Source organism: Octodon degus, unplaced genomic scaffold, assembly GCF_000260255.1.
Source record: "Octodon degus isolate 3935 unplaced genomic scaffold, OctDeg1.0 scaffold00014, whole genome shotgun sequence".
Lineage (NCBI taxonomy): Eukaryota > Metazoa > Chordata > Mammalia > Rodentia > Octodontidae > Octodon > Octodon degus.
The window spans coordinates 25,426,020-25,439,709 of NW_004524590.1; positions in this window are offsets into that span (position 1 = coordinate 25,426,020).

Below are 13,690 nucleotides of genomic sequence, written 5' to 3' on the forward strand. Positions count from 1 at the left end.
TTTTATTTATTTATTTTTTTTGGCAGAACCGGGGATTGAACTCAGGCCTTTGTGCTTGCCAGGGAAGTGCTTATTCCACTGAGCCATCTCCCCGGCCCCCAAGTTATGTATATTTGATGAACCCAAGGAAAAGCAACGGTCCTTAAAAAATAGTCAATTTTAAATCCATCTCACAATTGACAGGGTGAACAAAGTATTTTAGAAGCTGAGGGTTCAATGTTATGCAGGAAACCTGGAGACTTACCTGGAAAACAATGGTTTCATCACAACTAGGATATAGCAGTGATTAAAAATTACAAAACTTAATTGACCTCAGAAATGGCAACCACAAACATCAAGAATATTTGTATCATGCGTTTTCACTTTTCTATGTCCATGTACATTGACAATTTAATGTAATAATTTCATATGTGCAGGAATATTCCATCTGGTAAATATTTGTAACTCATGTTTTAGAAAATTGTCAAAAGACGGTAATTAGAAATGTACATCTAGAGAGTTATGATAATGTCTAAGTAGTTCTTCTCAATGACTGTGACAAACGTAGTTGATTAAACATAATTGCGTAAAGCATGGAGAGATTAGGTATCTACTTGAAATCACAGTCATCTTGTAGACCTCCATGAAGACAGGTCCATGACGACGTGATGGATAAACACTGTGAGCTATAGCCATGCAATGAAATGACATGTAATTACAAAAAGGAATGAAGTAGTAACACGGCCTACGACATGAACGAACCTTGACAATATGATGCTGTGTGAAAGAAGCAAGTTAGTAGCAACTATGTACTGCACAGATCAATCAGAGGAAATGTGCAGAATAGGCAGGTCAACAGAGAAGTAATTTAAGGGCTGCTTAGGACTAGACAGAGGGTAGAGAGGAGACAGAAGGGTGACTGCTGAATGAGTAGGAAGTTTCCTTTTATGCTGATGAAAACTTTGAAAATTACATAGGAGTGATGATGGCACAACTCTGAATACACCAAAATTCACAGAATTATATACTTTGAAAAAATGCATTTTATGATCTGTGAATTATGTCACAATGAAAGTGTTATAAAAATAACTGAAGATATGGTACTATTTTAATTCTTTACCAGATCTGTAAATGTCCTTCTCTCTTTATGAAGATTAGAAGAGTGACTTGATCATAATTAAAAATAAGATTTTAGTGAATGCAATGACATGAATTTGTGTTGATTATAAGGTGCGTATCATTTTTAAGAATTTTGTCTTCATAAATAAAATCAATGACAAGACTCCTTTAAGTCATGCAGATAAATAATCTGAGAATTGATGACTCATTTCATAGAGGATCTCTTTTCTGCCAAAAGAAATAAAAGTGAAATAAGGTCTTCTAAGAGGGAAGAAGAGAGATATAACAGCAATTTATCTTTATGTTTGGTATTGGTTCCACTATTTCACATTAAACCTCAGAGGACTCCATATCTAACTGGCCTCTCTACCAGTCCCAAAAGCCACCTTGTAGGCTAAGCTTGTCATTGATTACATCAGAATCTTGGCAAACACTAGGAATCCATCAATTCCAGCTTCACTGCACGTGCTGTGCCCTTAATCTGCTCCCTGGATCTCTGTCCTTCCTGTGCTCATCTCCCTCTTTTCAAGCCTCTCTTGTTTCACAGACCTGCTTGGAGATGCTTCCTCATCATTCTTTCCTGGGCGCTGGACTTGAAGACCTACTTTCCTCCATGGTGTGAGGGTTTTGCTCTTCTTGACTCTAGTCCTGCAGTGTGAGGACCAAGTTTGTCCCTCGAGATAAGCCTCTGAGTGTAGACTGCTACTTCCAGAGCCTGCTTGGCTCATCCACGCCCACATGCCTTGAACAATAAGATGGCCATATGCTGTTGGGGAATTCAGGACTCTTAGATATGCAGCCTTGAAGGTGCATGTGTCAAAATATGAACCCTGCTTTCAGCTCTCCAAGCATGGTCGGCAGAGCTAAGGAAACAACTGCAGCTGTTGCAGTGAAGAAAGCATCAGCCAGATCCTCACTGCCTCTGCTCCTGCAGCCCAAAGAGTAACAGAGAATCCTTTCAGACTCTCCTTTCAGATTTGGTTGAAGTGTGGATGGGCATAGCAGGCAACCAGCTAACAAGAAAAGTTGAGTGAATAATGATTCTTGGCTTAAGCTAGAAAGAAAAAGTAGAGTGAACAGTTACTCTTTGAAACCCATGTTAAGTCATAGGGCTTGCACTAAATACTAATAAATTGCTTCAAATGTGGTTCTACAAACATACTGTCACAAGCAAGGCATAACAATGTCAACTTGGCAAATTTCTCTCCAACATATAGGTGGATATGAAATAACAAATATTACTGAGGTTGGACAGGTGTGCAATAGCCACTAGGTTTTCCACTTTCACACACTGTCTGTGCATGTCCCTTGCCTTTTTGTCATTTTAAATTAGGTCATTTGCATATTTTCCTTATGGATTTGAAGTTTATACAGGAAGCTAAGTCTGTAATGTTTTCTCTAGGATTACAGAAACTTAGAGTGCACCAAAGAAAACAGATAAACTGTGGCATATTTATATGGGGCATATACTATGGAAGTAAATATGAAAAAATATTTGCTTCAAGAAAGAAAAACCTTGGAAACAATGGGTTAAACAGTTACAGACAGACCTTCATAGTATGATTTGATTTACATAAGATTAAATATAACAGCTAGTGTACCATTTTACAGCATGAAAGTGGTTTAATTATAACTATCTTTTATTCAGTTTGGTATAATCTGTTATCATAAAATTATGGAAGGCATAACTACTTGATGACACACAAGCTTGATGCTCCGATGGGATGTCATGGTAGACTAGTCTACCAAGAGATGATCAAGAATCATCATCCACAGATTCTAAAATACAAGGTAGTTAAGAGTTCACAGTCACAGAGAAAAGAGGGAAAGAAGGTTGAAGTGCATAGGTGAGCTCTTTCTTCGTGGACAGTTATCTAAATGGACTAACTGGCACATTGAGCTCATTCTAGGACTACGTGGGCAAGACATTACACAATCAGCTTGCAATAGCAGCCATGCCTACCAAATTCTCTGTTTCCATTAATTTTGACATAATAATAGACAGCCTTTGCACCTAGGTAGCCCTCTGCCTGGCATGCATCCATGCTTCTGGCATCTGCCTGTCCTTGTTTCCCACTGGAAACTCAAGAAATGACAAACTATTAGGGAAAAGAACACTCTGTGTACTGGGAAGTGGCTCTTCAGTCTGTCTGCTGGACACTAGACTTAAGTTAACAAGTGAGAACATCCATGGCGAGAAATTGGTTCATGCTTCCCAGGCTCTTTCACTGTACCTGACTTAAGACATACGGAGAACTGAAAGTGACTTTTGTCTGATTTTAAGGTTAGCCTGTAGCAGCTCTTTGGGCAACTGGAAGCTTTAGTGGCTAAGCTCTTCAGGGAGCCCAGCATGTCTCACTGCTCATCCAACTAAGACTACCCAGTACAGGAAGGTATTGTGAATTCTCAGGAAGCTAATGCTCCCTGTAAACAAAAACATTAAACTGAACATATGTGAAAGTGTAGTACTTATCTGTATTAGTCATGTCCTACTTACATTCAGCTTTCTTATTTAAAGCTTCCTGACCCAATTAACTGTACTGCAATAATTTCACATTACAACTCCACTTTTACAGGTACTGTGCTAACCATGAGGATTCCAGAGCCACATGTACACTCCTTTTACATTTTTCCTCAAAGTGTATTCTCGACAAAGAAATGTGTTGCTGAGCAAGAGAGAGCCAAAAGCAAGTGCTTGTAATGATTAAGCTAACTATAATCTTGATTGGATTGGAGTTTTCTAGGTGATTAGTAAAGCATGTCTCACTGTGCCTGTGTGGGTCAAGGGGTGTAACTGTGGAGAACATATCTGGTCCCTCAGCCCTTCCTCTTGGTACTGTTTTTACTTGTTCTGCTTCCGGGACACTGTGAAGTCAGTGGGATCCCTCTGTGGAGTCCTGCCACATTGTTTCTACCTGGTAGCTTGCAGATCATGGACTTAATCCTCTGAAAAACTAATCAAATAAGCTGTTCCCTTAGGTTTTAGTGTCCTGTATTTGGTCTCAGCAATAGAAAAGTTAACCAATACACAAGCATATGATAATGGCATGTTTGGCCCCAAACCTGGCAAGTGGGTGTCCCTTTCTTCTAAACCTTACAATAAACTTTGTCTTAAATGTATAAATGTCAATTCAAATCTAGGCTTTATCAAGCATATTATAGTCCTTTCCCACATAAGGTTGAACAGTTCACTTAAGATGAACCTTATTATTTGAGCCTCCTTCTACTGGCAGACATTTAGGCTGTTCTTAATTAGTTGTTATCACTCATAGTACAAAGAGAAGCATTCCTGCACATGTATCATAGATATTCAGGCTTGAAAAAGTTAAGAAAACTCAGATCCTATGAAGCCTAAAAAAGATATGGCAGGAAAATAAAACTGATGCCCTTATCACAAACCCCGCAGGATAGTCAAGTATCCCTAGGCTAGTTGACGAGAAGCTGGTTTGGTAGGACAGCAGTCAGTGAGGCACCTCCCCTGGTTGTAGGAGAAACCTTTGAAGTAAAGGTACAGAGCACTGTGAAGGACCACCGAAGGGCCAGCTGAACTTTGAATGTCACCCTAAGGCTTCTGAGGGCTCAACGGGCATATTTAGCCTAATGTTGACCTATGTCCTGCTTTGGCAGTGAGAGAACCATGACAATGGATCTTCTCTGAAATATGCACCATCGTGATGCTGGAGGCCTTTCTACTTCCTGGCTGTGTCTAGAAAGAGGAAGTAACAGAAGTGGTCACAAATCTCACTCACAAATATGGAAGTGCATTTTCAGATCTCTAATCTGGAGTCAAGCACATGCAGGCTAAACCCATCCTTCCTGGGATATGCACCCAAATAGGAGAGATGTGGGTAGTAGTACTTTCCTTTCTTAATGTTGATCAATCACAAATGTAGAGTAAAGCCTCGTGAACCCCTTTCCAGACTGCCACTCTCACTATCCAGAATTGGTCTTGACAGCCTCCCTTCCCTCCAGGCTCAGTGCACCACCTTTGTGTATAATGCGGGAGACTCAGGGTTTGCATTCATGTCCCCCCTAGGTCTACATTCTTGCTCCTGGGCCCTCCTTGTTTGGTAACTACTTCTGGGCTTTTTTCTCTAGAACGATTTTAACATCTTCCCTCCGATACGCTTTGTGCAGTTAGGTAAGTAGGTCTGGCACCAGATGATACTGATTTAGGTTAAACCACATCATCTATGCAGTCAACCAATGCTTTATGGATGCAGATATGCAGCAGGCACTATGCTATGTAGGTGCTAGTAATAAAATAGGGAATCATCAAGAAAAAAGGGATAAGGGGCCGGGGAGATGGCTCAGTGGAATAAGCGCTTCCCTGGTAGGCACAAGGGCCTGAGTTCAATCCCCGGTTCTACAAAAAAAAAAAAAAAAAAAAAAAAAAAAGATAAAAGGAATAATGGGCACTGAAAATTTGCTTAACCACTCTGGCTCGTTTCTTCATCTGTAACATGAGAATAAAATGGGTTATGACTATCTGATAGCTAAGTTTGATAGTGTTTATATAATAGGATTCGATTGGAAACCACCCAGAAGACTGGTGGAACACACTTCATGTTTATGTGGTCATGGAAGCATAGCCCTTGGTACTGTATCTGGCCCCTTACTCTTTCCTCTTTGGCACCATTCCACTCCCCTGCTCTGTTTCCCAGCTGCTCTGAAAGAGAGGCTTTACTTGTGAGCCCTTCCTGTGAGGGGGCTTCTGCCTTGAAACCGCGTAATCATGGACCAAATCTCTTTGACACATGAGCCCAATTAAATTTCTTCTATTTTAAGTGGTGGGTGTTGAGTATTGTGTTGAGTGTCAGGAAAACTAACTAATACACCATCCCAGAAAACTATATGAGGGACTCCTGCAAAGCTTTTGCCCCATTCTGAGAGAGAGAGCTCATTAAAGTTAACTTGGTATCATCATTCGTGTCCCCTATAATGGTCAGCACTCTAATGAGGCATCCTGGTGCATGAAGAGGCCACTTTCTGGGCTAGTTTCTCATCCTGATCCAATCTTTTGAACAGAAAGACAGTAAAAACAACACAAAGGTGTGGAAGAATATGGTGCTGTCTGAACAGAATTATTGCTGAAATGGATTAAAAATAGGCTAGAAATAGAATATGCCCAAGTCTAAGATTTACACCCACAAAGACGCACACACACACACACACACACACACACACACACAGAGTAATATGCTATGGAAAGTGAATTCACTATTATTGGAAGAAACTGCCATATTAAATAACAGAAACTTCTACTTATTGATTATTGGGTTAGCTTTTACAAATTAAAGATGGCACATTACTGTTAACCTAACAGTAATACACAAATCAAAGCACCTGAAGTTAGAGTAGGACTGACATGAAAATTAATGTAGTGTGGTTGGCAGGTTTAAAAATTACTTGGTGTTTATTTAGTAAAAAATAATTTAGTGAAAGTGGATTTGTGCTTTTGCTTCTTTCCTACTTCTCTTACCAAAAGGCTTCAGTTTCTTAGGACTTGCTTCATAAACTGTTACATTTGATTAACTGAATTATTGAGAAACATAATGACTCATATATTCCCTTCTGTTTCTTGAGTTACTTTGATAAGCTTTACATTATATTACCAATACGTTTTTAAATTTTCCACCAATAGATCTGGAACATTCAGAGAATAAATGTTCAGGGAGTAAATTCCTTCTTCATTAAAAAAAGAAAATTCAATAGGTCAGGAATTAGTGGTTTATCTTGCATCTGCCTCTTCAACTCAAATAACATTCAATTTAAAAATAAAAGATTAGTGCTGGAGACACAGCTCAATGGCAAAGCATTTTCCTAACAGTACCACAAAAGACAGAAAAAGAAAAGACAGAAAAATATTCAGAGGTTTGAGGATGGTGGCTTAAATCACACAAAAAAGAGTAATAATTTTAAATTACAAGTAGTCAAGAGTATAATTTAGAATGTCAGAATAAAATAATAAATTTCACTGACTTAAGACATTTCTTTTTCGGAAACACTGGTCTAAATTTTGTTTCTCATGAGGGACGAATTTAAACGAACAAACGTTCTTCTCCAGACTTAAGACTGATGTAAGCATTTCCTGGTTTCTAAATCAAACCACCAGCAGGGAGTGTGTCGCTTATATAAAGGGCTTGTTTTGATTTTCATTTCACATCATCTTTAGAAGTCAAGTTGAAGCTGGAGCCTAAGACCATACGTGTTCATTAACTCTGGGCCCCAGCGAACACCAGAATAGCACTTCACTGATTAGAAAGCATTTCAGTTTGCACTTTTTCTTTCTTTATCTGAAACAGAAAACATGCAAGTGATGTGTTGACAATGAAAAGCAGGATGAATTATCCTATGGGATAAAAATAATAATCCATTCTTTTGTTGACACCAAAATGTAGGTCTTCTTATTTCATTCCTTTCCATGGTGAAGACTATGTAGTGTTTTGTTTTGTTTTTTAACAGTTTACTGACTACTATGTTAAAAAAGGAAGTATTTTATGAATGTGAAAGTTGTATTTTGCTTTTAATTCCCATAAAGTTAAAAAACATAACTTGAACTATATGAAACTAATTTTAATTCAAAACATGGATATACAGTCCAAATATATCATGCAGTGTAAGCAAATGAAAAGTTTAATTCATCATTTGGTAATATTAAAATAAAGAAAGCCCTTGAGTAAGACCAAGTATCTAGCCAAATTGTAGAGTTAAAAAAACTTCATAATCTATCTCAGCAAGTGGAGCTATAAATGTGTTCTTGTAGGTTGAAGGCTCATTGTTTTTTTTGAGACAGGGTCTTGCTATGTAGTTCAGGCTGTCACTGAATTCACTATGTAGTCCAGCATGGCCTCAAACTCTAAGCAATCCTCCTGCCTTAGCCTCTGGAGTGCTGGGATTACAGGCAGGCACCACCACAAAGTCTCATTCTTTCTTTCACTCATTCGCTCAGTTGTTGAGCAAACATTTACTGAGAGATGATACAGACATGGATCTACCCTTAGCTATGGAAGACATAAAGGAGAACAAAACATGGACATCACATATGAAGGTTTTACAGACAACTAAACAATGACACATACGTTGGCCAATAATATAACTTCAGAAATGAAAAGGAAAAAGGTAGAGTGATGCACAGCCCCAACAACTCTGAGACTCCAACAACAAAAAGATGTAAATATTGCAGGCTGTAGTGAGAAGAAATATTGAGACCCTCAATGCAAATTATAGTAGGCTATTTTGTGGCTTCTCAAACAATGTAACTGAAGAAAACTGAATGATATTAAGCTTTACTGAAAACATTTTGGGTTAAAGCTAATATTCCTCCCTTAAAACAATATAAATAATTGAAAAGTATTTTCAGGTTGTTCAGAAAGCAGGGTGCCAGTCCCGTCCCCGGGGCGGGGTGAGATGGCGAATGATACTGGGCATGGTGGTGTGGGCCTGTAATCCCAGCATTTGGGAGGCTGTAAACAGGAGAATCACTACCAGTCCGATCTTGTAGTGAGACCCTGAACACCCTGCAGAACCTTCCCTCAAAAAGTACAAATAAAAAAAGCATAAAGGAGAACATAATCAAGCGTTATTAATTAAACTAAGTCAAATAAACAGTTTATTCCATTAAGTATTTCCTAATAAATATTCATTATTTTATGAAGTCTAAAATTAACTCCTATGAGAGAGACTAGACTTAGCGACTTTGTCAGAGTTTGGAAATACATTTGTTGAACAGTGTGTGACATAATCAAAAAGCAATAACAGAAAGCCCTTCAATTCTGGGAAAAACCGTCCAAAATTCTGTGATCTTAGGCTTTGTGCTAGGTAAGGCAAGAAGACCTCTTTAAATATTTCTTCTCTTAGATATTTATTCATTTATTTATCTATGTATTTATTTGGTACAGTGTCTCACTACACAGCTTGGACTCTTAGTGATCCTCCTTTCTCGGCTTCCCCAAACACTTCTTTTTGTGAAAGAACAACGAACATTACTACTGGTCATTCCGATTAATCTCCTTTTTTAAATCCTTTATGTCAGAGGCAATGTAGCATTTATTTTATCCCTTTAACCATCTGATTCCTTTAATTAATTAGTTTATGTTGTTCCAATACTGTATTTCAGTATTATTCCTAGTTTTGAAAAATTTAAGTTTTAACAAATAACAAGCTCTTTTCTCAAACGGAAAATACTTTTAGTGGAAGCAAGCCTCTTTTTATATTCTTTTTCATCCTACCAAAAATATATTATCAGAAAAATGTAATTTTGTTTGCATTTAGGGATAGAGACTCCTGTTTTATTAAGCCTCTCTGAAAAGCTGCATTCTATTAATAGTAATCATCGGGGTAGGCATAAAAGCTTCTTGTTAAATCAGATAACGTCCAAAGTTGTAATGCCAGGATGATCCTTAGGATCCTCCCTTTAAATTTTATACCTTCATTACTTTAATATTTTTGTTATTCAGTCTACTAATTCAAAATGGATCATCTTGTTCAGGGATCATCTTGTTTTAGATATTCCTGTCAGGTTTTTTTTCCTTTGCCTATGTTTCAACTGAAGTGCCATCCAACACAAGACTCCTACGACTGCCTCTTAAAAACTGTGCCTCCCTGTGGCTGTTCATTCCCATCCCAATGTCTCTCTCATTATCCTGGGTATTTTTCCTAAAAATCGTCCTCTATCGTCTAGTCTCGGATGATGTACTTATTTTCTGTCTGTCCAAATATAATGTATGTTCATGAAATTAGGGATCCAGTTGTCAAATAAACCAGTATGTCTGGAAGGATAGAAAGTACTTGGAAAAGTATTCATGCAAAAAAATCATTGAGCAATAGAGATCCCATGTTAGAGAATATGCCATACTCTCTGACTGAACTCAGAAACACAGAAGAGCAAGATGAAATTTAAAGGAGAGAATTTCAAAAATAAGCTATTGATACACTTCTCTTATTTGTAGAACATATCCTCAAAGTGGATAAAAAATTGGAAGAAGTGTGCTGTAATACACATGAACCACATGACAACATGTTACAATGCTGTCTCAGATTTTATTTTTAATCCAATTCAACCTCCACTTCATTGCCTCATGTATCTCTGAGATCATGCTCAAAATAACATAGGTATCACAAATATTCCTTAGTTATCTCTCCACAACCTCCATGATACCTGTGACCAGTATCACAGGTATTTAGTATCAAACATTAAATTTAGAATTGAGGATTGCAATGAAAATTCCTTTTTTCATAAAATTTAATTTTATTACATTTCTAATTTTATTACAATTTTTATTATAATTTTAATTTTACTACTGTTCTACGGTGGGCATCCTGAATTCAAAACACTCAAACAACTGTGCATTGAGCTGCCTTAAATCAAAAATTTGATTTTTATATTGGGACTGAAATTTCTGTAATCAAGTCTTTAATTTTTACCTCCTTAAATTTGTTTTTGCTGAATTTGGAAAAAGAGAATGTTCTCTCTATCTGAGAAGTTGGTGTAATTTTTCAAGAGAAATATGAGTTTAATTATATTTCCTTGTATTTTTTTGGCCACTAGATAAAGCAGTGAAAACTTTCATGATAAAGAATGACAATTGTATTAAATATTTTAGTTAAGGTACTTGTGTATTTCCTCATAATTCTGTTTCAAGATTTTTTCCCCATAATTTTATTGATCAACAAATAGCAATGAGACAGTTTCAAATCAAATCGCTAGGACAGTTTCAATAATGAATACACTACATACATTCTTCTTAGTGGTTAATTGCTGAACAAGATGCAGACTTGAGATCCTATTTACAAACACCATTAGAACAAATCATTCTATTCATTAAGAGAATGTAACTATATATCTATCCCAACCACTTTGAATACACAGATACAAAATGGACATTCATCTGTATACCCCATTTTTCCAAAGTCCAATAATTGAATATTATAGGTGTGTAAACTCAGCAAAATATTCTAAAAGAGTCCAGTATCCCATAATAGTATTAGGTCTTCCGCTTAACTGGCAATGTTAGAAATTGTTGACCTGAGTTCCCCACAGCTCAACATAAGAGCATTGCTTTATTTCTTATATTTCGTCTTTATACTTTCCTTCTGGATGGTTAAGACCAAGGTAAAGCAGGACCTATGCAACAAGAGTTGTAGCTTTTGGGTGTGATAAGGTCCGTGAAATCCCCTCAGGATTTATCCTGAGATCCTGTACCTCAGATTGTAGAACCTTTGTCAGTGTCAGCCATGTGGATGAGTCACGGCCATTGCTTGGCCAATGTGCTCTCTGTGAAAGCCTGGGAGAATGTTTTCTCTCCATGTGACTCTCCTTAGGCACTCTACATCATCGATTACTTTCCTCTTTGGCCCCATAATCTCCTTAATCAGAAAATTTGGGAAACTACCGAGTTACATGATGTTACAGTACAAGTTCTCATATGTCCTGAGTCTTAACTGACCTTAGAAGGCTAGGGCCAAAATGTTTGTTTTTCTTGCAGCCCTCCTTTTTCTGTAATTTTGGTCTGCAAACTTAGGTTGTAAATCATCCAGAAGAAAAGTTTGTTGCTATTATCGAACAACTTAGGCTGTTCAGCTTAACCTCACTATCTGTCTGCATATCAAACATCTTAGGCATAATATGGAACAGGTATTTTTCATCAAGTATTGATATGTTGAACTTTAAGTCCCTACAGAATATAATAAAAAACATTTAAAAATTAGAATATGTTTTAAAAATAGGCATAAGGATTTATATACTTCTCATGTTTGCACATAAGTCCAAAAGTCTCACCATATACAACCTTGAAGCAGGACAGTCCCACAATATTCCTTTTCCTTTCTCTTGCTTTCCTTCATCACTCCCTTATTCTTGAATAACCATCTACCTGAGAGACATCATAGCAGCAACTGGCATGTCATGAAAAGCAGCCCATGTTCAGTAGGCCAGAATGATAGGCACTCCAAGCATGAAACTACTATTACAAATTACCATCTGGAGTGCAGTTGCTTAGTTCACAGGTAACAGTATATATAGTTACTCAGGGTGAGAATATTTCCCAATAACTGCTAGATTAAAAAATCTTCTGAAGATTCTCAGGCTCATTGCTTTGTTCATCTTCTACATATAACTGTATGGCTTGACATTGTCATGTTTCCTAGCTCTTCTTTCCCTCTCTTGATCAGTTAAGTCCTTGAGATCCTGCTTTCCTTTTACATGTATCATATCTTTGTATTTGTATTTCTTCTTTTGAGTTCTTATACTAGGGAGACTATAAGATATTTACACATGTGTGTCTGGTTTATTTCACTTATGAGTATATGTTCAAGTGGCATCCACTTCACTATAAAGGCTTCGAGTTTATCATTCTTAATAGCTGAATAATACTCCATTGTGTAAAAAATACCACATCTTTTTCAACCATTCCTCAAGTGATGGGCATATCTTGGTTGTTTCCAAGATTTGGCTATCACAAATTGTGCTGCTATAAACATATGCACAAATATATCACTATGATATGATGTTTTCAGATCCTCTGGGAAAATTCCCAGTAGAAAAATAGCTGGTTTAAAGGGGATTTCCAGTTCAACTTTTCTAAGGAGTCTCCAAACTGATTTCCATAACGGTTGCGCCAGTCTACATTCCCACCAGCAGTGGAGAAGGGTTCCTTTATCCCCACAGCCTCTCCAACATTTGTTGTTGGGTGATTTCTTTATGATAGCCATTCTTTCTGGGGTGAGATGATATCTCAATGTGGTTTTAATTTGCATTTCACAAATGGCTAGTGTTGTGGAGCATTTTTTCATGTATTTTTTTGGCTTCTTTTATTTCTTCCTCTGAGAAGTGTGTGTTGATCTCAGATGCCCATTTCTGGACTGGGACTTTAAATTTTGGGGCCCTAGTGTTTTTTAGTTCTTTATAGAGTCTAGAGAGCAGACCTTTGTCTGAGTACTTATTTGTCATGATTTTTTCCAAATTTGTGGGTTGCCTTTTCATTTTGTTGGTAATTTCTTTTGATGTGAAAATACTTCTCGGTGAGAGCAGGTCTCATTTGTTAATTCTTTCAACTGTTTCCCGTGCGATTTGATTTCTGTCCATGAACTCTTTGCCTACCCCTATGTCTTCAAGAGTTCCTCCTACTTTCTCTTCCAGGTTTAGTGTCTCTGCTTTAATGTTTAGATCTTTAATCCATTTTGACTTTCGTTTAGTGCATGGTGATAGATCTGGGTAAAGTTTGAGTTTTTCGACATGTAGAGAGTCATTTTTTCCAGCACCATTTTTTAAAGAGGCTATCTTTCTTCCAGTGAGTATGTTTAGCCCCTTTGTCAAATATACGGTGGCTGAGTGTGTTCGTAAGGGCTTCAGCATCTTCTAATCTATTCCATTTATCCTCCGGTCTATTTTGATGCCAGTACCATGCTGATTTTATCACAGTAGCCTTGTAGTATAATTTCAAGTCAGGAATTCTAATATCTCCTGCCTTGTCTTTATTGCCCAGAATTGCCTTTGCTATTCTAGATCTTTTCCGGTTCCAGATAAATTTTAGGAATGTTTTCTCTATGTCTGTGAGGTGTGTCGGTAGTAGTCTGATAGGGATTGCATTAA